The sequence below is a fragment of the Perognathus longimembris genome, chromosome 22 (assembly GCF_023159225.1).
Source record: "Perognathus longimembris pacificus isolate PPM17 chromosome 22, ASM2315922v1, whole genome shotgun sequence".
NCBI lineage: Eukaryota > Metazoa > Chordata > Mammalia > Rodentia > Heteromyidae > Perognathus > Perognathus longimembris.
The window spans coordinates 23,765,377-23,792,223 of NC_063182.1; the positions used below are offsets into that span (position 1 = coordinate 23,765,377).

Sequence of the window (26,847 nt, forward strand, 5' to 3'; positions counted from 1 at the left end):
TTAACTTTTAATTGTATGGTATTGTGTTCTGCAAAATTTAAAGTTACATTTTCTGACTTTAATAACTATAATAAGTAAATAAGTATTCAACTTTTTAAGTATAAGCATATATCAAAATAAAACATTTTAAATTTTCTATTTTTCCTAACTCAGATGCTATTGGCATTGATTTCATCTTTTTCCACAAGTTATTTCAGAGGGAATATGACAGGTGACAAATAAGAGACTAATAATTCACTTTCATTAAAACAGTTTAGTTTTTGGAAGCATCACAATACTTCAACTACACTTGGGAATAATTTCACTATTACTGGTTGTCAAAATCAAAACTATTGGAGCAAGTCCCAAGGCTTTCTATTTGTTCTTATTTCCATCTATAATTCTCTTACCTTCCCTCAATTTCTTCAATTCACCAAAACTCAGTTTAAATCCTAGAGTACTTCTATGAGAAGATTTTTGTTGTTGTTATTGTTGTTGTTGTTGTTGTTTGTTTTTAACCAATTTTGCCTATAAACTCTGGACTTGACATATGAGTTTTGTGTCATCACTCGGCTACTGAAGTATCTTAAAAACAAGAATTAAGTCCTATTTTGGTTTGTTTGCTTTTGGGTCCCTTTGGGGCTTGAACTCAGACCTTCTTTTGCTCAAGACTAGCCATTCTACCAATTGAGCCATAGCTCAAATTTGGTAATTTGTTGGAGATAAGAGTCTCACAAACTTTCTTGCCCTGTCTGGCTTCTGACGATGATCCTCAGATCTCAGCCTCCTGAGTAGCTAGGATTAAAGGCATGAGCCACTGTATGTCCTATTTTTTTTTTTTTTTTTTTTTTGCCAGTCCTGGGCCTTGGACTTAGGGCCTGAGCACTGTCCCTGGCTTCCTTTTGCTCAAGGCTAGCACTCTGCCACTTGAGCCACAGCGCCACTTCTGGCCGTTTTCCATATATGTGGTACTGGGGAATTGAACCCAGGGCTTCATGTATACGAGGCAAGCTCTCTTGCCACTAGGCCATATTCCCAGTCCTGTATGTCCTATTTTTATCATAGTATCAAAAACCCTGTAAATGTAAAGTATAATACATGTCATGCCATAAGTTATAAAGTTGTATAGAAAATTATTTAAAATTTAATTTTTTCTTGTCAGTCCTGGGGCTTGAACTCAGGACCCAGGCTCTGTCCCTGAGCCTCTCTGTGCTCAAAGCTATTGCTCTACTACTTGAGCCACAGCACCACTTGCGACTTTGTTTAGGTGGTCCTAGGGCTTCATGAATGTGAGGCAAGCACGCTACCACTAAGCCACACTCCCAGCACCATGAAAATTCATTTTTAAACGGAAAAATCCAAATGATTTAAAAAAATTTTTAAAATGTGACAGTATATACAGTGTTCCTTCTCACTAGCTCCTATAGACAATCTTAGGCATGTTTCCTGGGTTACTATAAGACAATATAACAAACAAATTACATTCCCCTTTTTCTTCAAAAAAACATTATGCTAGACATTCATATTCAAGGCTAAAAATTTCCTGGGGCAAAGGTGAATGTAGTTATTTACTGTTACGTAAGAAGAAATAATCTGCAGTTCATTACAATGAACAAGTTCAGGCCAGGAAGACTGATAACAGAAACTCCCTACATGCCAAAACAAAAAAGTAAGCAGTAGAGCACACGTATCATGCTGTTCCAGTGTGTGTGTGTGTGTGTGTGTGTGTGTGTGTGTGTGTGTGTGTGTGTGTGTGTGTGTGTGTGTGTGTGTGTGTGTGTGTGTGTGTGTGTGTGTGTGTGTGTGTGTGTGTGTGTGTGTGTGTGTGTGTGTGTGTCTGGAAGTCAAGGTCTGGGCTTTTCTCACTCAATGCTAGTGCTTTACTACTTTAGCTCCACTTCTAGTTTTTTTGGTGGTTAAATGGTGACAGTCTCACAGACTTTCCTGCCTGGGCTGGCTCTGGCTTTGAACTGTGATCCTCAGGTCTCAGCTTCCTCAGGAGCTGGGATTACAGACATTAGCCACCAGTACCCAGATATCAATGTATTTTTTATTGTTCCCTTTTTCTTACTAAATGTACTTTGTTAATTTACTGTCTCAAAACTGATCCCAGTGACCTACCTCTTGGTATAAAAACTATCACTCTTTTTAAAATAGCAATAATATCCAATTTAACTATATTAACATATTTACTAAGTAATACATATATAAGCATTATTTATTTTCCTATTAAAATCAGATAAGCAAAACTACTATTTGGAGACTTAGAATACTCTTCGTTCTTCAAGTCCTTTTTATCCACACTCTAAGATCCTTCTGAACCTTCTCCTAGGTGAAATCGAAAGAAGAAACACTGGAAGGGAGACAAAGGAAGTGAGAAATAAAGGGAGCAAAAGGAGGAAGGCAAAACAACATTTCTCAATAATTAAGGTTTAATATTCAATAATGTCAGTTTGGTTAAACCAAAGAGGTCTCCTCTAGCATCTTTGCATTAAGGAGACTATGCTATGAATGGCAATGGATTATCTAATTAGAACTAAAGCACATTTACCCTGGATGCATATCCTTTTAAGTCAGAACTTCATCTCAAATTTCACAAAAATTATCCCCAGCTCATTCCTAGTTTCCCCTTAAAACCTTTAATACTTCATTCTTGGTGGGTACATTTTAAACCTTTATAAAAATCTTTTGAAGTAACTGCTTTTTCATCATATATTTGGAATAAAATTCATTGCTCCAGCTTTCCATTAGTATTCTCTAAGGTACTACTCTATATCCCAACCTCTCTTCATTTAGATTAGCTTCACATCAGCTGTTTTTACATTTTGCTTTTAACTTTTCCACAGAAGAGACTATACCTTCTCTCACCCTTTTTTTCTTCTTCAATAACCAGGTACTTAAATAACTCATCTGAGCCCTGGATTTGTAAATGTATCCAACTAACTACTAGCATTTTCTCCCATTAACATCACATGCACCTTAATGCTAAACACTGAAGCCCCTCCACATGTCCAAACGTAATCCATCTGTACAGGGCCACAGGAATTCTTCTTCCACTGTGTTCATCAACTCCCCCAAATAACATTATAACCTCCTTGTCTCTCAAGCCAGGCCCTGAGTGAGTGTCTTGACGCTTTCTTCTTCATACCTCCCTTATAGTCAATCACTACCCTCCCATCTAACACAGTTGTTTGGTATTTAAGAGGCATTGGCTACATAAAAAAATTAGAAGATACTGTACTATCTTATATAAAATGGCATAGAATTTGCATATGACCTATGTACATTCTTTTATATAACAAGTTATCTTTAGATTATTTAACAACATGCAATGAAACACAAATACTATGTAAATGACTGTTATGAAATAATGATAAGAAAAACAAGTCTGTACATGTTGGATATAGATACAATTATTTTTCCAAACATGTTTCATCTGTATTTGGGTAAATTTATGGATGCAGAACTCAATACCTAGGACAAAGGGACAACTGTGCTGAAATACTTCTGTGTATCCCTATTTTCATTGTCACTTCTAGTCTTATCAATATCTCTTCCTTGGTAGCCTCCAGTTATATTTCACTTAATCAAAGGCTATTTATGTCCTTCTGATACAATCTGAAAATGTAAGAGTCCTGTTAAAATGCAAATGTAGGAGGGGAAAGAACAGTGAGAGGAGAGTAAGATTGATTGGAATATATTGTACAGACATGTGGATATATAACACTGAAATTCTCTTCTATATAACTAGGGTAAAAAAAATAGAGAAAAACACAAATGTAGTACCTTTCAGCACCCTTAGGAAAAATTACTAAATCCTAAATTGCACAAAGCCCTATAAGATCTGGTTCCTGCCTAGAATTTCATCCTGTACCATGCTCCTCACCCTCTGTATTGTGGCTACCCTGGCTTTCTTTTAAATTCTAGATGTCTCACCAGTTGTGTATTCCATGGCCTCTGCAAATGATGTTCTGCCACACAACATGCCCCCGAACAATGGAGTAAACTAGTCATGGTCTAAAATGTCTGAAACCATGAGTCAAAATAAATCTTTCATTCTTACAAGTTGATACTGCACTAAGTATTTTGTTTCAGTGATAAAAAAAATTAACACATCAGTAGATTCTGACTCACATAATACTTAGATAATTTTTACAATTTTTTTTTCCTTTTGGTGCTGGTAGTAAGGCTTGAACCCAGGAACTCATAGTCTTGCTTGGTGTTTCTGATCACCCCTGGCACTTTACCACTTGACCCATGTCTCCAGTTCCAGCTTTTCATTGAAGTTAAGTCTAGAGAATTTGTCCTTAGATCTCAACCTCCTACGTAGCTAGAATTACAGATGTAAGCCACTGGCTCCTGGCTTTAAATAGGATTTATCAGTCTAATATTAAAAAATGAGAACCGTTATAACTTAAGATTCAACAATTTAAACCTTTTATCTGGGTATGATTCAGAAATAGAAAGTAAAGTGTCTGTTTGTAATACAAGTAATCTTAAAAATAGATTTCATTCCAGAAAATATCTAACAGGAAAAAATATTGGTACTCTTTCTAAAACCCATATAAGAAACAAAAACACCTAGCCAATGATTTCCAGGCAATTTTAAATATTAATCTACGAAGACTAATTTATTACTTTAATAAAAACAAGCTAAGGAGATTACTTGTCAACAAAAGAAAAGACAATTTGAAAACTATACCTGCTTTTTAGTATCCTCATATTTTGGCTCAGTAAACAAACTGAAAAAATTTTACCTTAAATATGTATGTAACATCAGTGACATCTGAAAGCTATTTTCTTATTTGAAATATTTTCCTTTGGAGAACCTCATCAGCTGGTACACAGTACCAGCCCATGGGGCCAGAGAAACAGCTGCTTTTTAAAGTTCCCTAACTCAGCACGTTCCCAACTGTCAGCTCTAAATGTACACAATCCCCATAGTACAGCTATTTTAAGTGAAATGGCTCATTAACTTGAATCTATGGAGTCCACTTTCGTCAGTGAACTGAAATTAAGCCCAAAGATAAGCTAGCTCATAATGGAACTCCACAAACATTTTTGTACTTGTTCTTTTGCATTATAGACTCAAAGTAAAACATTTTTACCATTTACTATGTAATCATATACACTATAAATGCACTGACATTATAGATGATTTCAGAAGCATATCTTCAAAACCCATGAATTACAGAGCTATCTTCATGAAATAATAACTTCAAAATGAAGACTTTCCTTTGCAATATAAATAAATGGCTTACAACTTTGTAAAGACTAGTCTGGATAGTAAAACTCAAATTTAAATATATCATTGGCTCTTAAAATTTTTTCTAGTAACAACTCCAAAAAAGAGACTAGCCACAAAGACCTGTAAGAATCAGAGATAAAAAGTATAAAAGTTATTAAGCTGCACCAAGTGCAGGCTCATACCTATAATCTTATCTTCTCAGGAGGCTGAGATTTGACTGCTAAGAGTCAAAAAACAGCCCAAGCAGGAAGTTCATGAGGCTCTTTTCTTATCTCCAATTAACTATCAAGAAGTCAGAAGTGGAGCTGTGGCTCAAGTTGTAGAGGGCTAGCTTAGAGCAAAAAAGCTAGGGGACATCATCCAGGCCCTGAGTTCAAGCTTCAGCCTTGGTTCCCCCAAAAGAATTTCAAAAATAGAAAACCTATTTTTTTAATTTGTTATTAATTGAACATAAATTTTTTTACAAGGTGTTGTGCAAAAAGGGTACAGTTACATAGTAGGGCAGTGTGTACATTTCTTGTGATATCTTACGACCTGTTTTTCTATCCCTTGTCTAGGTCAGGTAGACATATATACAATATACAATGTATCAAGAACATATACAGTATTCACAGACTTGGTCTCTACTGTCTCTCCATCTCCCTTTGTTAACAGTCATATATCAGGGAGATCATGCCCCTTTGTTTTCTGTGTTCTAGGCTTGTCTCACTCAACATTATTTGTTCGAGTTCTGACCATTTCCCTGCGAACAACAATATTTCACCATTCCTAATCGCTATGTAGTAATCCATTGTGTATAAGTACCATATTTTTTGGATCCATTCGTCTGTGGAGGGGCATCTGGGTTGTTTCCATATTTTGGCTATTGTGAATTGTGCCGCGATAAACATGGAAGTACAAATGTCTTTTTGATATCTTGGGTTTTGCTGTTTAGGGTAGATGCCTAGGAGTGGTATGGCTGGGTCATAGGGTAGGTCTATATTGAGCTTTTTGAGAAACCTCCATACTGCTCTCCAAAGTGGTTGTACTAATTTGCACTCCCACCAACAATGGAGAAGGGTTCCTCTTTCCCCACAGCCCCTCCAGCATTTGTTGTTTCCTGAGTTCAGAGTATAGGCCATTCTAACTGGGGTGAGGTGGTATCTCAGGGTTGTTTTTATTTGCATTTCCTTTACCACCAGGGATGTTGAGCATTTCCTCATGTGTTTCTTTGCCATTTTTATATCTTCTCTTTTGAAGTCTCTCTTTAGCTCTTTTGCCCATTTCCTAATAGGTTTATTGGGCTTGGAGGGGCTTAGTTTTTTGAGTTCTCTGTAGATGACAGATATCAGGCCTCTGTCTGTTGCTGTGCTGGTAAATATCCTTTCCCATATCGTTGGCTGTCTTTCTATTTTGGTGGCTATGACCTTAGCTGTGCAGAAACTTTTTAATTTGTAGTAGTCCCATTTGTCGAGTCTTTCTCCTATTTGTTGTGCCCCTGGGACTCTATTCAGGAAGCTCCTTCCTGTGCCTATAAGTTCTAGCGTCTTTCCTATTCTGTCTTTCAGTAGTTTCAAGGATTCAGGTCTGATATTGAGGTCCTTGATCCATTTTGAGTTGATCTTGGTGCATGGTGATAGGCTTGGGTCTACTTTAAGTTTTCTGCATATGGCTGCCCAGTTCTCCCAGCACCAGTAGTTGAAGAGGCTATGTTTATTCCATTGTATGTCTTTAGCTCCTTTGTCGAATATCAGTTGGCTGTAAGAGTGCGGTTTTATTTCTGGGTCTTCAATTCTAATCCATTGGTCTTCCGATCTGTTTTTATACCAATACCATGCTGTTTTTGTTATGATGGCCTTGTAGTAGAGCTTGAAGTCTGGTATTGTGATACCTCCTGCACTGCTTTTTTTGCCTAGAATTGCTTTGGCTATTCTAGGTTTTTTGCTGTTTCATATGAATGAAAACCTATTTTTTTTGACTTATGTTTTTAGTACTAGTAAAAGTAAATCATCTTTACAAATTATTTCCAAAAGGACTATAACAAAAAGCATGGGCTATGTAAAGTAGACGCACATTACTTATACACATTCCAAGAGCAAATCACTGAACTACAATGTTAATAACATGAAAATTGAAACCTTTGTACACTGTTGGTGGAATGGAAAAATCTCATATAGTCACTGTGGAAAATAGTCCAGTAGTTTCTCAAGATATTAAAAATAAAATTCCCATATCACTCAGCAATCCCACTTTTGGTATATATTCAAAATAACAGAAATGAGAATCTCAAAAATAATCTGCATTCTATATTCATTAAACATCATTCACAATAGGCAAGATACAAAAAGCAATAGGTAAATAGATAAACACAGATAATGGGATATTATTTAACCTTTAAACAGAACGAAATCTTGCCATACAGGATGGATGACAACATGGCTGAAATTGGAAGCCATAATGTTAAATGAAATAAATCAAAAGAAGAAGAATATCAAACTAACAGAAACAGAAAATAGAATGGTAGCCACCAAAAGCTGGAGGAGAGGGGAGTGGGGAGTCACAGTTCAATATAGTTTTAGTTGCACAAAATCAATACACTTTGAGGTCTGATAAACAAAAATTTGTCTATAGTTTACTACATAGTATACTTAAATATTTTTCAAAACACTCACACTAGCAAGCCATCAGTGACTCACATGTATAATCCTAGATATTCAGGAGATCTGAGGCTTGAGGTTCAAAGCCATCCTGGGCAGACAAATCCTGAGATTCTTATCTCCAATTAATCAGAAAACTGGAACTGGAGGTCTATCTCAAGTGGTAGAGCACAAACTATGAGTGGAAAAGCTGTGCAGGAGCATGAGGCCCTGATTTCAAGCCCCAGTACTGGCAGAACAACAAAACAAAACAAGCGCATTTATGTAGTATAAATGTGTAAATATAAGTAAACAAATTTTATAGTTTTGCCTCCAATAATCACAACATGAAAGATTTGCTGAAACTACAATAAACTTCTAGAAATATTATATTAGATATGTAGTAATTTGGAGCAGAATTCACAGATACTTTAGCCTTTCTCCATCTTCCTCAATACTTTTCTTCAAATAGTAGTATAGCATTTGAAGATAATGAAATACATGGAGAACAAATCTCTTTTCAATCACTCTTAGAACACATTATATTTGCCAAGACTGTCAGCCCAAATCACTTCTGAATTATTTAGCAGCTACAACTAATTTGGAAGGATGTGAAATTTTGATTTAATAATATCTATATGCCTGAATAGACCTCTGTACATATATATATATCCAAATATGCATACATAGACATATTCACAGGAAGACATATATTCACTTTTTAGGCATTAAATACAGTTCTGTCCTTATAAAAGTTAAAATTTTTCTATGAAGATTAACAACGGGTTTTAAAAACCAAGTAATAAGTTCACTAAAATCACTAAGACGATGGACAGGGTTTTTAAAACTTACAGAAAGTATATAAATTGTAACTCTAAGTTTGGGTGCAAATGCAACTAGAATGTTCTGCTGGTCCAAAATCTGTAGGATTGCTTAGTGCACTAATATGTTCCCAGATAAATCCTGATTCTTTCATAGTCCCTCCAATACTTTAAACAAATACCCTCCATCAAGGCATCTAGTTAATCTATTCTGTAAACAATGACTTCCAACACTGTATCCTATTTTAAGTCTTGAAAAAGTAACTTTCATAAAATTATACATTCTCAATCATTAATCTTTGTATTCAAACACATGATCCCTTAAAAATGTTACCCACTCATAACAGTATATATTTATTATTTTCTAAGAAGCATCTATGAAATATTTAGTATTATCTTGTTTGAAAGAAAACTAAAAATAATTCTTAACCCTGTACTTAAGTCTTCTACTGTCATCATAGCAATGCATTTGATATTACTCAACAAGAAACCTGATGCTTCCTATTTGCCAGGTAATGTGGCTCAACTGACAAATACTTATTAGAAGCTTGGACATGTCAAGTACTGATTGAGACCCTGCCACTATATAGAAACATCGACAGGTATCTGCTCTCAGGAGACAGATAATGAAAAGTAAACAAATGGATCAGGGACTACATAATCCCCGATTAAACCTTCCATCCATAGCTTCTAAGTACCAGCTCAAACTGCCAGCTGCTTTTACTTCCTAGTTGTTAAAATCCTTTTTCTTTAAAATTTCCACAGAATTATCATAACAAAACATAAGTTATTTGAGCAACTTGTGAGACTCCAAAGGATGTCTAGCCCATCCAGACTCATTTTTAACAAAGAAATAATTCACCTGTACACTGACTGTGCCCTCAGTTGATTGTAACATTAGCATTTATCACTAAGACAACTGTTCTAGGAACTGGGTGAGAGAATACAGATGAATAATGTAGGTTCAATTAGTTATTCTATATTTAATATGATATTTCAGATCCCTCGGCAAGATTAGAATATACAATATTTTCATGTAACACACTCTACATCAAAATTGACACTTAACCTTAAGTTTCCAAAACCTAACATCTTTAAACATTTTCAAAAACTAGTCTTCTGTCCTTCAAGCCACATCTGCTCTAACGCTAAGAAAAAGTTACTATAAAAAGGAATTCCTTGAAATTTATGAATTCCTAATTCCAGATATGAGGATTTCATATAATCATTTACCTTCCTTCTCAGATGATACCATATGTAATAATAAACCAAACGCAATTATCTGCATTTTAAAGTAATCAACTTCTAGTCAATAACATACAGTTTTGTTACTATACCATTCAACTTTTGTTAAGTTATACTATTCAACTTTAAATATTTTACATTGACTTCTAAATATCTAGTTACAATAAATTTCCATAGTAATTAGAATCCCATTGCTGTGATAAAAACTTCCCAATGTACAAAGAAAAATCCCCAATAAGGTCCACATTTGTACATACAAATACACACACACACACACACACACACACACACGCCTGAGGATGCACGAGTGAATCCCCAAAGGATTCAGTTCAACAAACAACTTGTTTAGGCACTCCTGTAAAAATCAGAGGGAAAATGGCAAAGTCATGAAGAGGAATAAAATAAGAGTAATGAGAAGGCCCATCTGCCTATGACATAATAGCCAAGCATAATTTTTTAGGATTTTTCCCTTTAATTTAACAGAATGTTCTTAAAACCTAGAGAGTATTGGATTTGGGATCAAGGATGAACTAAGGATATCAACTAGCATACACGTTGGAAGTCAAATAGTATGTGTCTTTCTTTGATAATGCTAGAATTTAACCTAATTTTTACATCCCTCATTTTGTGTGAAGAATGAAAGAAATGAAAAGATGTACAAACTTAAACTATATCTGTCCTTCCTCTGGCTCACACAAGATATATTTGCAAAATATTTTATGTAAAAATCACACTACACATACTGAAATGACATTTCATGCAAAATATATTTTGCATTTAAATATCTACCTGAATAAAGATTTTTTTTTCAGAGCACAGAAAGATGATACAAAAGGACATTGGCTCAGAACAACATACCAGATGAACATAAAAGGTTAATTTTAATAATCAAATTCATAATTCATCTAATATAGAAAATGCCAAGGGTAGTTTGAAGAGATACTCCATTTAACACGAACTAATGCACCAACTGTCAGTAAGAGTGAGGATGACTAAATGATTTTGAAATACAATATGCTTGTGTTTAATGACATCAATAGACACATAGGAAATTCACAATAGATTAGTTTCCCAGTTATGATACTTGTAAAACCATTACTAGGCTGTAATTCTCAATCTACTTTAGAACTGACCATGCTCCAAGACAACAACAATAAACAGCCTAAAACATATTACTCTTTTCTTAAACAGGTACACTTTACTGCAAATACAATTTTAAGAATGTTATGCATTTGTTTCTGGCACAGAAAAACAACTCTAAGCATTATTCATATTATTTCTCTCCCCTAAAGTTAACATACTTTAATGCCATATGGGTACAAATTTACTTCTGTTCATTTAAACTTGTAATTAAACTTTATAACATAGAAAACTGCTAAAGTAAAATAATCTCATTCCACTGAAAGGCATTTTTTTTTCTAAAATAACATGGGTGATGTGCCAAATGGCTGGGGTGGTAGCTCATTATACCTTCAGAGAGAATCCAAGTTTAAGGCTTATCTTGAGTTCTCAAACTCAGCAGCAAAACCTTGGAGTATTATCAAGGGTTAGAAAGGGGAGATGATCAAATGTCTGTACTGAATCTAATCTGAAGGATATTAAGTTGTCTGTGGATCAATTAGTAATGAACTTCTAATGAACTGATCAATTCATTTTATTCTATATCTAAAACATGAAAATCATTCCATAGAATACACTGCCCAGAAAATAATTTTTTCCTTGTCTTTTTTTTATCTCTGGTCCCCAGTAAAATTAATAAACTTTCCATATACTCCTTGACTTCAAATATTCAGATGCTCCATCCTCTACATCCCACAAGAGGACTAGAGTGGTACATTGGTTACAAGAGAGGAATCTACATTGACATCTCATAATTACTCAAAGCTCATAGTTACCTGGGTTTCATCTGTGGCCTTAGACAATTACATATATCCATCATTACAGTAACACACACTGCAATTTCACTTTCTAAAAATTCTGCATAATTTCCCATAACCTCTGGGAACAATTTAACTATTGTCAAAGTTTTACCTTTTCCAAATAGAAGTCATGAAGTTTATAGCATTTCTATGTGGGTTTCTTTCACAGTATACATTAAAAATTATTCTCTGTTTCTTGGTGGTTTGCTATTCATTTATTTTCAGTACCAAATAATATTCCACTATCAGACAGACTACAGTTTCTAAATTCTTTTACCTACTGAAACACGTCATGAAACTGTTCAAGCTTAAGCAATTATGATTGCAACTGTTATAACTCAATCTACCAATTTACCTACCTATCCATCTATCATCTATCATCTTTCTTATCCATGAGCCAAACTAACTCCCAATGTGACAAAACCATCATGCATGACTAGGAAAGAGAACTTCCATTCCAACAAGCATTTGGTATCAGTGTCTCACATTTTGGTCATTCTAGCATATGGTAGTAGTATTTCATTGTTGTTTTGATTTGCATTTCCCTGGTGAGAGACATATGAAAGTGGACCAACCTTTTGTGTGCTTATTTGCTACCTGTACAATATCACTGATGAAGTGACTATTAAAGTATTTGACTCCTTTTAAAAGTAAATAGTCACTGTTGAGTTTTAACAGATATTTTATGCCTTTGTGGTAGCAATTCTTATCACGTACATTTTTAAAAATAAATTTTATCTTTATTGAAAAGGTGATGAGCAGAGAGGTTATACTTACATAAGTAAGGTAATGACAAATTTATTTTTAAACAAGGTTACTCCGTCCTTCATTTTCTCCTGCTTACCCCTACCTACTGCACCAAGTTGTAAAGTTTATATGCAACCTAGTGTCAAGTGAGTGTCATTGTCGCATTAGTTCATCCTTTGACCTACTGCTTCTGTGATTCCCTTTCCCTTCCCCTGATAGAATAATCGTTTTTTGTTGTTTTGTTTTGTTTTCATTTCTTTATTGTCAGAGTGATGTACAGAGAGGCTAGTTTTATATGAAGGACAGTGCTTACATTTCTTACCCAACTTGTTACCTCCTTATATACAAGATAAAAGGTACAGAAAATTAAGAGAAATGAAAGAAAAATAAAAATAAAAACTTATGTACAAGACATAATGAGAACCTCGTTCCCAAATCTTGGAGTTCATCTTGGTATACTTCATTATATATGGTCCTATGTATTAGGCAATTGGGTTGTTGAGATCCCCTGCTAAGAATAGCACAGACATATTCTAGATCTTACAAATGAGGGAAATTATGCAACCTGTTTTCTTTGGGTTTGGCTTACTTCACTTAATATAATTTTTTCCAACTCTTTCCATTTCCTTACGAATGGGGCAATGTCATACTTTCTGAGGGAGGCAGATATATTTCACAAGTATTTATGTTTATTCTGTGACTTATCTTCTCTGCCCCCTCCCTCTTTGATACAGAATTTCACTACATAATCCAGGATAACCTCCTCAATTTCATCTTCCTACGTTAAGTCTCTTCCATGCTGAGACCACAGGTATGTACTACTATAGGTGCAATTGATTCATTTTAATTAACTCAATTTAAATAAAGTTCATCTTCTATTCAATCTTTATGGATCACACCAAGGTGTGATCATTAACATATCAAACATCATCTGGTTTTCTTCTGTTGTATTCAGGAGTTTTACAGTTTACATAATTTATATAATCCATTTTGAGTTATATTTTGTGAATGGTATAAGGTCTGTGCCTGGGTTCACTTTTTTACATGTGTATATTCAGTTTCTCTACAAGCATTTATTGACAAGACTAGCTTTGCTCCATTTTATTTTCAAGGATCAGTTGATCAATTTCATGTGGGTCTATTTTTAGGCATTTTTTGTTGTTCCATTCATTGAATTGCCTATTATTTCACTATTAGCCTGATTATTATAGCTTTATATTAAGCCCTATAGTTGGACAATATCACTCTTTTAACATGGTTTTGCTCTTTCAATACTAAGGTGGCAATTCTCAAACATTTGCCTATGAATATAATCAGTTTTTCAATATGTAAATTCTAAAATACTGGCTTTTTCTTTCTTTCTTTCTGCTAGTCCTAGGGCTTGAACTCAGGGCCTAGTGCTGTTCTTGAGCTTCTCTTCCAAGACTAGTGCTTTCGTACTTGAACACTTGAAAAATGTATGACATAATAAATAGACTACCATTATTCGGATGAAGTAATCAAAAAGGCATTTGTTCACAATCATGCAAGTAAAATAAGAAGACAGAATTTCTTTAGGTTAAACCTTTAGAACAGGTAGTCAGAAGACTCAAGTTGTTAGCCACATTCTGCTTCTCTGTAAATGACTGCAAGAGTATCAAAAATATTAATTTGGGAATGAAAAATTTTATCAAGTAGCCAAATTTGAGCAATAGTGAGAATCTATTATATTTATAAAATTTATGTTCCAAAAATAATGACAACATATCTTAAAAATTCCCAAATTATAACAGGAATAAAACTAAATAATCTCATTTGAAAATAAGCAATGTACAGATGTCAAATAAGCACATGAAAAACCTTTAGGAAAATACAAATTAAAACCACAATGAAGTATCACTATTCATACACCAGAAGAACTAAAACAAAAAAAAGCAAAGTAATGACTACAACAAAGCAAAACTATATGAATGCCAGTCACCGGTGGCTCATGCCTGTAATCCTGGCTACTGAGGAGGCTGAGATCTGAAGGATTGTAGTTCAAAGACATCTAGGGCAGTAAACTCCATGAGACTCTTATCTCCAATTAACCAACAGACAACTGGAAGTGGCACTGTGACTCAAATTGTAGAGTACTAGCCTGGCCTAGCTCAGGGACAGACAGCACCCAGGCCCAGAGACCACAACCACCACCACCAACAACAACAACAAAACTAGATGACTTCTACATGGCTAGTGAGAATTTATAGTCAATTTATCAATTTGTCAGTTTATTTAAAAACTAAAAGGCCAGTATGGTAGTGCACACCTGTAATCTTAACACTTGGAAGATTATGACAAGAGGATTGGCAACCTTGACTACAGAAAACAGAAACATAACAAGCAAACAAAATTCACTATTATGCATACCAGTAATTATATTCCTGGGGTTTAATTCCAGAAAGATTCATATTTTTCCTGCTATAATGGTCTGAAACTAAAAATAGCTCAGACTTCCATCAACTGGTGGTGATTAGATAAACTGTGATGTATTTATTTATATATACTGCACAATAATACTGAGTAGTAACAAGGAATAATATACAGCTAATATATGCCAACAAAAATAAAGGCCAGGTGCCAATGAATCATGTCTGCAATCCTAGATACTCAGGAGTCTGAGATTTGTAAATCACAGTTCAAAGTGAGTTTGGGCAAAAAATGTCCATGAGATTTTTATCACCAACCAACCAGCAAAGAGCTAGAAGCAGTGCTACTGCTCAGTGCTAGCCTGGAGCAAAAATGCCCAGGGACTGTGCCCATACCTGAGTTTAAGCCCCAGGAAAAGCAAGCACATACGCACACACACACACACACAGACACAGACAGACAGACAGACAGACAGACACACACACACACACACACACACACACATACTAATGCATGCAGTATAACTAGAGGAATCTCCAAAGAATAGTGAAAAGAGTTAATCTCAAAGGTCAAATACTCAGTCGATAACGATAACTCTACTCAGGGAGCACTATTGAAATGATAAGGATAGGACTGAAGGAAACATCAAGGACTCTCTCAGATGTTTAGAAAGGGAGGGAACGGGGCTGGGGATATGGCCTAGTGGCAAGAGTGCTTGCCTCGTATACATGAGGCCCTAGGTTCAATTCCCCAGCACCACATATACAGAAAATGGCCAGAAGTGGCGCTGTGGCTCAAGTGGCAGAGTGCTAGCCTTGAGCGGGAAGAAGCCAGGGACAGTGCTCAGGCCCTGAGTCCAAGCCCCAGGACTGGCCAAAAAAAAAAAAAGGGAGGGAAGCCTAGGTGTCTTTAATAAGAGGGCCTGGGGTGACATTGTGTTCTGTATTGACCGTGCCTATGTCAATAGTATAGATGATACTGTATTCTAAGTTTGTAAGCTGCTAGTATTGGGGTGAAATAGGAAAGGCCCACAGAATGTCTTTTTATTATATCATTTCTTAAAGAATATACAACTTTCAAATTAAAGTTTAATGAAAACAGTGAAGCATTTCAACTACAAGAATTCATGTGGTTTTCTGATAGAAATTTTAAGTTGTAAAACACATATTCTTTATTCTACTTAAATAAATTTAAGTTAAAAGAGGAAAGTTTATTTTAATTGGTGAAAGCATAAGCTATGGTAAAGTTGTAAAATAAAATGTGAAACTGCTTATACAACAAAAGTTGTTTTTAGGCTTCCATATAAACAATAAAATATTTCACTATTATTGCTTTCTTCAACAGAAAATAAAAGTTAGATATTTCAAAAAAGTTAGATATTTCAAAATTACTACTAAGAATAAAAATATTTTGGTTATACAATGCTAGAATAGCGTTTAGTTACAAAGAATCACAATTTACAGAGCGCCAGTGGCCCAATCACTTAGCACGCGGTACTTATAAAAATAACAACTTACTACAATTATGCAAGCAGTTGCTATTCTAGCAAATAATCTGTCAAAGAAAAGAATTAAGGAAAAAAGGAAGGATGGAGGGAGAGAAGGGAGATGAGAGAGGAGAGAGGAAATGAGGAGAGAGAGAAAAAACAAAAAGTCTCAAGTCGCCCTTTCCTCCCAGGAACAACAACAACAAAAAAAAAAATCAAAGAAAAAACTTATAGGTTGTACTTTGTATGTCTATCATACAGAGCCATACAAATCAAGAAAAAGGTTTTGTCCATATCCAAATTTTCTATGTGTAGAAACAATATATGTTAACTAAGAAAGGTTAAAGGCAAAAGGAAAATGAACAGCACTACCTGCAATAAAATTTTTAATATTTGTGGGGCTGGGGATATGGCCTAGTGGCAAGAGAGCTTGCCTCGTATACATGAGGCCCTGGGTTCGATTCCCCAGCACCACATATACAGAAAACAGCCAGAAGTGGCGCTGTGGCTCAAGCGGCAGAGTGCTAGCCTTGAGCAAAAGGAAGCCAGGGACAGTGCTCAGGCCCTGAGTCCAAGGCCCAGGACTGGCCAAAAAAAAAAAAATTTTTTTTTAATATTTGTATACTCTGACTTAGATTCATCTACTCTAACCAACTCTGAAGAAGAGCCTGATATTTCATCTACTTGCAAGCTAAGAAGTTGATGTACTATGGTTTCCAGGATGTTGGCAGAGGTCTTGAGACACATGAGTTGGTACAGCAAACCATGGAGCCATTTACGTCAGCTCTCCACTGTGCAGATCCCAGAAGGCAACATTGAGAGCAAAAAGAAACCAAACAGGTATAGTTTCATTACAGACAAACTTATAATCTTTATTTTTGCAAGCAAAGTACATGCAAAAAGTACAAGCAAAGAATGTTAGCCAAAAGCAAGGCAATAGAGCTTACGCAAGCTGACAACTGGCCAAAACAGTTGTTGACTGGTCTCTCAGACTTTAATATACTACTAACCACCTGGAAATAGTATAAATGTAAACTCAGATACACTAGATTTAAGGCAAGGTGAAAGAGTGGGTGATGAGGTTAAATTACCAAATTGTAAGTATTTTCAAAACTATAAACTATTTCAAAATTCAAACTGCTGTGAGTAGACACATTTCCAAAAAACTTGCCAAAATATCCGTTTCTTTTTCTTTTTTTTTTTTTGGTAGGTTTACGGTGTTTGAACTCAGGGCATTGTTAGACAGGTTCTCTACCATACCATTTGAGCCACTCCTTCAGCCCAGCAGACTTTCACTGTAAGTCAAATCATTGTTTGCCCAAAGTGTTACTCTCTAAAATGGTGCCAGGGATAAAATTCAATTTTTCCCACAAGAACAAAAGTTAAATTAGTCATATATGCTGCCTTCAATTTGTCACCAGTAACAATTAGACTTTTCTTCTCAAGTAACAACCATAAGCAAATTATTATTAATATATGTTCTACATAATATATTTATGTGCTTTTTTACCACATAAAATATTTGGAGCATATTGATCCTCAAGATTATCTTAATGCAGTTCTTAATTATCTTCTGGTATATGATCTATGTATAAAGGTAGTGCTGATTCCAACTTCAATTAACTAATTTAGCTCACAATGTGCTCTTCCTGCTGCTAGTATTAAGAATAAACCTAAATATATAATTCATTTCTTGGCACTTTTTAAAAGGTCTTTTGATAACATTTTAGCAATATGTAGGTTTCTGTACAAGTTCAAAGAATAAACTCCTTTTAACAGGGTTGTGAAAATTTGCATTTTGGGAAAAAACTAATTTGATTTCTGAAAAATGTCAGGATCATGTAAGTATTGTGTTTTTGAAAGTTAGATTTTTTCATAAATGTCTAATTTCAACAAATATAAGAGCCTAGCTTATACAGCAGGACTCTGTCTCAAATAAACAAACTGGGCTCTAGGGTGGATCACATGTAATTCTACTATTTAGGAAGCTGAGATCTAGAGGATCACAGTTCAAGGAAAATCCAAACAGAATAGTTCACTCCATGTCCAAAATAACTAGCAAAAAGCAGGGTAGAGGGCTGGGGATATGGCCGAGTGGCAAGAGTGCCTGCCTCGTATACATGAGGCCCTGGGTTCGATTCCCCAGCACCACATATACAGAAAACGGCCAGAAGTGGCGCTGTGGCTCAAGTGGCAGAGTGCTAGCCTTGAGCAAAAAGGAAGCCAGGGACAGTGCTCAGTCCCTGAGTCCAAGGCCCAGGACTGGCAAAAAAAAAAAAAAAAAAAAAAAGCAGGGTAGAGTGATGATATTTAGTCTAGAGCAGAAGGAGATGGAGGTGTGCAATGGATTTGAAATGTACCAATGTGGTGCCAGAAGCAATAGAGTAGATTTATTCACCAAAGAAGAGAGAACAAAGTAACAAAAACACAAGACCCAGAACAGAGCACCAGCATACCTAATGTTAAATAATTTTAAAAAATAGTAAAAGAAGGTGCAAATGAGATGGAAAAATGAATTTGTTTAAAAAGGCAGGAAGGAAAGTAGGAAACCACAAGATTGTGGGTTGTTGTTGTTTTTAAGTCACAAGTGGAAGTGGAATATACTCTAAGTATATACATACATACATACATACATACATACATACATACATACATACATATTACAAAATAGACTAATGAAACCTGACAGTGTCATTTAAAAGAAAAGAGCAGATAAGAAAGAGTATATCAGTTATATTTGATCAAAGTATGCAGAAATAGAAATACCACAATAAGACATCTATGTATGGTTATATGCACTAACAAGAAAGAAAAATCCCAATAGTAAATATTGCTAAGTGACCGACAAAATTAAAAGCACATTAGGATAAGAGACTAGTACATATTTAAGTGCTTATTGAGAAAGGCCAGTAGAGAATGTGAGAGAGAAGATGGAATAGATGTATAATAGAAAGTGGATCTTAGCATAACTCTATAGCCAAAACAGAACACTAGAGGAAAAAGTCAGGCAAATTTCTTTTTAATTTCTCATTTAAATGTATCATGTATAATTTATAATACAACTGCTGTCATTCATGGTTGTTGGTGTACTACTGTTAACAAAGTAGTATCAAAACAATATATTAAGTCACAATGTTTATGCACCATCAATATTTTTCACTCCCTGTTAACAACAGCCTTAACCATCACACTCAGATGAAACAACTTAAAAGATATGGACAAAAGATGGACACTGACACAGTTCATTTTTAGTAGGAGTAATAGCCTACTTACAGAAGATATTAGATTATTAATAGATGCACTTTGTGTATAAAACTGGCACAAAATACCTTAAAATAACAAGGGCAAAACACTTTTTAATAAGACAAAAACAATGCATTTTGGTAATTCACAATAAATTATTTCTTTCCTTTAAACCTTTGTAGGAACGAATGCAAAGTGAACCTATTCAGGCTCTGAAAAAACACATTATCTTAGATCTCTGCATGTGGAAGAGTGGACAACTACTTCAACAGGGTCCAGGCTTGTGTCTACTGTCTGTTGAGCAATGAATTACACATATGGGCTATTGACAAATGGAACCAATGTGAATAGTTGCAAAGAAGTGACAGCTATCTGTCATTAGGCTCCAAAAGAGCTAACTATCTCCACACTACCTTAGGTCATCTCTATTGTTATTAGGTCATCTCTATTGTTAATCTTACCTAATTATTAGGTACTTGGCTGGCTACTTTAGTTGAAAATTGTTCCCTCATTAAATTTGTAAACACTGATGGTAAAAAATATCCCAGGAAACTTTTTATCAGGTGGGTCTATCTCCATCTTTCTGTAAATACTTATTCATAATCACTGAATTTCAATGTAATTTATAAATTATTTTCAACTAACACATCCTTGTCTTGTTCTCAAATAACTACTCAAATTCCCTACCTGATATTAGTAATAAGCTTTTCTTGTTTTTAACATCAGAATTATCATCTGTCTTTTTGTTATTGCCAGTACTGGGTTTGAACTCAGGGTTTGCTCAGCTTGCGTGGCAGGCACTCTACTATATGAAGCATGCTTCTAGCTTTTTGCTGACTAAGTGGAAAAGGAACTTTGCAGACTTTCCTGGTGAAGCTGACTTTGAGGTATGGTCTTCCAGGATTCAGCCTCTTGGGTAGCCAGAATTTCAGGGTTACAGAATTTCAGCCACAGGGACTCAGCTCATTTTGCTTACCTTACTATCTCTTCTACTCAGTAACCAAACTCAGGAAAGAATTGATGAGCTACCCAAATTTTAGTTTTTAGGACTAACTTGGGTGGCAGCTTCTAATAGTATCTAACAAGCAAATAAGAATAACTATCCTCATTATTTTTTCAACCCCCCCCCCCACTAAAACAATCTTGTCCTTGATGTACATTGTCACTCTTTTCTACAATGCTTATTATGTCCTCTATGGTTATTAACTGTAAAACAATTCTTTCCAAATCAGGTGGCATATACATATATATCTCTTTTCTTTTGCTTAGTGTAATCTGTTCCTTCTTTTTCTCTAATTTTCCCACCTCCCTGCTGCCCTTGAGTTGCTTAGTTTGTCCTCATCAGTGTCCACTGTAGCTGTTGGTCCCTTTCAACTGTATTCCTCCCTCCCCCATTTTCCATACATTCTGGGTCCTCCTCCCAGCTTCTTTCAGATGTGCACTTGTGTACACCTTGTGAGAAGAGAAGGGTATAGGGTCCTTTAGTTTCTATGGGGTTGAGCAAGGGGTGGGTGAGTTGAGGGATCAAGGGAGAGGAAAGGAGGGGGGAAAATGAGGAAGAGGACAACAGGTATGACAAGAAATGTATATGTATTCAGTACCTTAAGCATGTAACTGTAAACCCTCTGTACATCATCTTGACAATGAAAAAAAGAATAACTATCCTTGTCTACCTATAAGCTAAATATGAAGCACAATGGTTGGGTTGTGATTACAAATAACACATAGTCTACACCTGGAAATATCAATAACTTCTAAGCACCCAAGGTATGGAAAAGGAGCTATATTCCAACACAGGCTATTTCTGAACAACCAAAAGCTGATCAATGCTTTCGGACTCTTAAGATCCAGAATTCAATATAATTATGGAATTACATGCAAATTTCAGACAAAATGAAATATAGGACAAAGAGCCCATGAGTGTTGCCCAGAAATGGTTGCTGGATAAGAACATTAATTAGTAAGTGCAAAAACACTACACATTCTTGTTGAAAGACACTGGTTTGTTAAGTAGGTCATTGATTAAAACTGCTTTGGTCAATAAAGAAAATAATCTTAGGGATACTTTGGGTTACAGCAATGCATTCAATTTTTTAAAAGCCACAATATGAGACTTATACTCGTGTATTCTGACCCATGAGTGGTAGTGAATGGCTGAGGTTAGACAGATGGATAATGGAAAACTAAAGAACTGAAGTAATGAAAAAATACAGTCTGAAAATCTACGGCAAAAACCCTTGAGTGCTGCCTAGGAGTATAAGACATGGCTCTATGGAATTTTAGGGACTAACTGAAGTAGGACATATTGATAGAAATCAAAACAATTTCATTCCAGAAATGAACAGATTGGAAATAAGAAGTAAATATCTTAATGTGCTCCCCTGAGGTAGTCACTTAAGTTTATAGAAGAGTTGCAGTCATGCAGTGGTGGCTGCTTACCAGCATATTCTTTATTCTCTGAGGAACAAATGACAAGTTTGTCTATCCCAGGAAGAAAGGCTGCCTGCAAGGCAAATTCCCTGAGGTGAAGTCTCTGCACACAGCTGGCAAATAAACAATACTGGACCTGAGACTATTATGGGCATGGCAGAACACATATTCAGAACTAGGTTTTGCATACCTGGTGGCAGATTCAAATACTCCATACAAAACTAACGAGGAGTAAAAACATAGCACTTTTAAAGCCAAAACATGTTTTCTCAGATTTTTCAAAAACACATTGTATTTTGTATAGTGTTGAACAATGGGTTAAAAAAAAAAGCACATCAAATAGACCTACTCATTTCTTATCATCTTCAGAGATGAAGCAAGAACTTGAAGGTAGAAATTTGGAACATGTAATAGAACTAAAGTATAATGGACTGGCTTAGAGGCCTATACAAGAATGTGCCCATACATATATACAGAGAAGCAAAGATCATTTTGTAAATGATCAGAGGAAGATGAGGTGGAAACAATGACCCTGACATGCAATTTACCCACACATCACCTCCACTCTTGTTCTCTATTTCATGAAGTAGTCCCCGAGACTAAGACTATGGGTGTTAGAAGCAAGAAACGGTAACATCCTTAAGTGTTTATGACAGAACAATTTTTAAATGTTTATGACATAATACCTATGAGCCTAATGGGATGAATTATGTCTTTATTCCAAGGGACAAAACTGGAGCCAACAGTAATTGTATCTGTATTGTCCAGTGGCAAAAAAAAAACCAACTCATGAGTTCTCTGTCTATATAAACCCATATTACAAGAAAGATAATGCAATGAAGTGGAAACACTACTGGCAAACTGGACCAACACCATAGAAAAATTCAATGTCTCTTTCAAAGTCAGAATCATTTTAGTCAAAAATAATAACAAATAAAGAAAAGAAATAGTAACTGAAGGAAAATGAATGAGTAAGTAAGATTTCAATCCACTTAGCCCAACATTATACTGGTGCTTTGCGAGAAGTTCAAAGTAAAATAACAATATCATGCTTTTAAACAAGTATAACAGATGCCTGAATGGGTAAAGCCATGTTTGAAGACAAATCCTGCTTAGAACCTGGAAAGGACTAAAATCTGTAAACCTGAGTGGCATCAAACTGGAGACTTTCTGTTCATTCACTATAATGATGAATAGCACCAACTGCTGATAAGTAAACGGAGCTCTAATACACACAGTACTTTTTGACTCTCATGTTTCCATTTACTTCTACCTCCAAGGATACCTTCTGGGAAGAAATTTCCATGAACTACTCCCTGTCTGGCCATCAAATTATACAGCATGAAACTCCTACCAGATTGATTAAACCTCAAGGACTTAAGCTAAGAATGACTCTTGTCTAAAGGGATAAAAGAGCTCTTGCATGTCTGTCATACAATAGTATTCTGAAATGCATAGCAACCTCATTTCTGTGTGGAGGAATCTATTAAGTAACATAAAAAGAAATAGTGAGTTCCTGGAAAGAATAAAGCATTAAGCATGTATGAAAAATCTTATAGCATATTTAGACTAAATTCCGTCTTTTGGTGTCATCATTTGTCTGTGATGATTAACTTTATAGGTCAACTTGGCTGGACTGTATTTCCCCAATATTTTGCAAGACATGACTTTTAGGTATTTCTGTGTGATGGTTTTTGGATAAGATTTGCATATAATCTGGTACTTTTCAGCAAAGCAGACTTCTTCCATAATCTGAATAGCTGTCCTCTCATTATTTGAAGGCCTGAAGAGAGGAAAGGCTGACTTCTCCCAAAGACTGAATTCTGAGAATAAAATATTTTTGGAAGATTCTTTCCTGGGTCTCTAGCGTATTTCAACCATTACTTGGACCTGCTGACCTCTAAAGCTGTGTAAAATAATTCTTTTTAAAAAGTGGTGTGTGTGTGTGTGTGTGTGTGTGTGTGTATGCATATATGACTGGAACTGAGTTCTGTTTCTTTGAAGAACCTTAAGTATCCACTTAGCCTTAGTATGTCAGGATCTCCTGACCTGACATCTAGTCAGGGCAGAAAAATAGGAAAAACTGAGAGAAATAAAATATTATGCACTTTACAATAGAACTTCTTTAAAAGTATATATGAGGCATAAAAGAGAGAAAGGTCATTCTATTCTACACAGATCAGAAAAGAAACTTTTAGAGGTTGGTCTAAGCTGAAAAGATGAATAAATATTCTGCAAACAGATGGGAAAGGGGTGGTGAAGCAGGATCCCTGGCACCAAATGCTCTCTGCATGAGTAGAGTCAGAGATCTAAAACAGCACAAGATACTAAAACATGTAAGTAGGTTTATATAGCGCAAGCACAGGACAAGTAGGATATCATACAAAAGAAAAGGGAACTACCAAAGCTAAAGAAATATCAAAAGGTCAACTTATAACAGTTCAGGTATAACAACACAGGTCCTTTGAATTGCATTTTTTAGAAAAACACATAAAGGTTCTCAAGAAAGACAAAGTTGAACATAGCTTTCCCAGGAATTTCCAATGGCAATGTTAAGAATAGGTTCAAAGAAATACAAATGGCGGTAGTGGAAGGATCACATGTGAAAGAAATGTCTTAGCGATCTTGAGCTGTCATGACAAAATACCATTTACTGGATGGCTTACAACAGAAATTGATTTGTCATAGTTCTGGAGGCACAAAAGTCCAAGATCAAGATGCAGGCTAATTTGGGTTCTGGTGGAGGCTCTCTTACTGGCTTGCAGATGGCCATCTTCTCATAGTGTCCTCACATGGCCTTTCCTCAGTATCAGCACAAAGAGTAAGACTTTTCTTCTCCTTTATTTAAAGCCACCCACCAGTCTCACTGGATTAAGGCCCCAACTTCATAATCTCATTTTACTTTAATCACATCCTAAAAGCCCTAAATCCAAATACAATTGCATGGGGATTAGGGCTTCAATATGAATTTGGACACACAGGTACAATTCAGTGCATAGCAGGAAGAACTTAAAGTAATCTGGTTAAGGGATTATACAGACCTAAACTAAACCAATAAAACTGAAAACAGAAAGACAGGATGCCAAAGAAGATAAAATGATAAGAAGGGGTCATTAGCTAAACATAAGGAATGAAAGGATAATGAATGTTCTCACTTAAATAACCAAACAAATGATAGTTCTGCCCAGTAAAACAGAACAAGCAGGTTAATGGCCCTGTTTAACCCTCAGTCTTCAGACTTTGAAAATGCAGATCAATTTACAAGCAGAAGTGAAAAGTCAGAATGAACATGTAAGAATTACTAAACTCTCTACCGAAGGAGTCAATCATCAGTAGAGGTCTGTGATTCAATTTTGCCCTACCTATAAGCTAATCAATTAACCTGTTACTGTTTCATGGATGTTGACTGAAGATACAAGACTCATGTGTAAAAGACAAAAGAACTAATCATGGCATAGCACCAATCTATTTTCATTGGTTCTCTAGACACCAACTACCTGGAGCTGGGGGGGGGAGGGGTATGACATAAATTCAGCTGTACACATGGTGGCCTAGATCAAAACAGAGAAGTTCAAAGCACAGGAGTCTATAATTTTATACCAAGTGGTAAACAACCCTGTTTTGTCCCAGAGGCATCACTTCCTCCATCAAGAATGCATACTATAAATACAATCCTAACAAATGGTCCAAGTAAAAAGTAATCCAAGCCTATATTCTTGGCAGATTCAATATGAAAAGCATATGCAAGATTTAGAGAGAATTGTCTCACACCCCTAATCCATCCAAAATACAGAATAATCAGCACCTCTGCCATTAGCTCAAGCTAATTACCAACCAAGGTAGTTCTAAGAAGTGGGATAAACTGAGGAGGAGGATAGCTCAGAGGTAACCACTTGTCTAGCATTAGTGAGAATCTAGTTTGGTACTCAACATCACACACAAAAAAAGAATAAACTATTTGAAGACAATCATGTAACAAAGGATGTGGTTACCCGCAAATAAAAGTACAGTTGGACCTCTATCTGTGGGTTCTGCATCTGTGGTTTCAACCATCTGTGAATCAAAAAATGTTTTAACATTATAGTTCTTTTTTTATTGTAAAGGTGATATACAGGGGGGGTTACAGTTCCATAAATAAGGAACTGAGTACAATTCTTGTTGAACATTGCTACTCCCTCCCTCATTTTCTCCCAATTCCCTCTCCCCCTAACTTCCCTCCTCCCCAAGTTGTAAAGTTCATTTCCAATCTAGTTAGTGTCTTGTGAGTATCACTGATCCATTGGTTTACCTTTTGTCCTTTGTTGCACCATTTCTGTGATTTCTCCTTCCCCTAATCCCAAAATCAGATAAACTTATATACAAGACAAAGGGCACTGAAATCAGAAACAGTGACAACAGGAGATAAACCAAAGGGAAAAAAATGGAAAAAAAAAAAAGAAATAACTGAAAACAGTGCACTAAAAATGAGAGCAACAACAAAAAAAACCCTCTTGTTTCCATATTTTGGAGCTCATTTAATTAGCATCATTTGACATAGCATACATACTGTGTTAGGTTTATAAGTAATCTTGAGGTGATTTAAAGTATCTGAGAGAAGATAATAAAGGTTTTATACAAAAACTTTGCAATTTAGTAAAAGAGATTACTGAATGTGCAAACATTGGTAGGCCTAAGAAGTGTTTGGGAACATTTGTCCTTGGAATACCAAAGAATGATTATATTCTAA

The 26,847-nt window shown here is 35.5% G+C and overlaps 1 protein-coding gene and 1 long non-coding RNA gene across 8 annotated transcripts in view; one reads left to right on the forward strand and one right to left on the reverse strand.

Annotated features, from left to right (window-relative positions):
• Fam172a (family with sequence similarity 172 member A) overlaps positions 1-26,847 on the reverse strand; it is a 365,442-nt gene that overhangs the window by 291,199 nt on the left and 47,396 nt on the right. The gene's annotated exons all lie outside the window — the stretch shown is intronic.
• LOC125339801 lies at positions 571-17,649 on the forward strand. Its single transcript, XR_007208625.1, has 3 exons — positions 571-582; positions 4,278-4,282; positions 17,358-17,649. It is a non-coding gene; the product is annotated as an uncharacterized LOC125339801 (long non-coding RNA).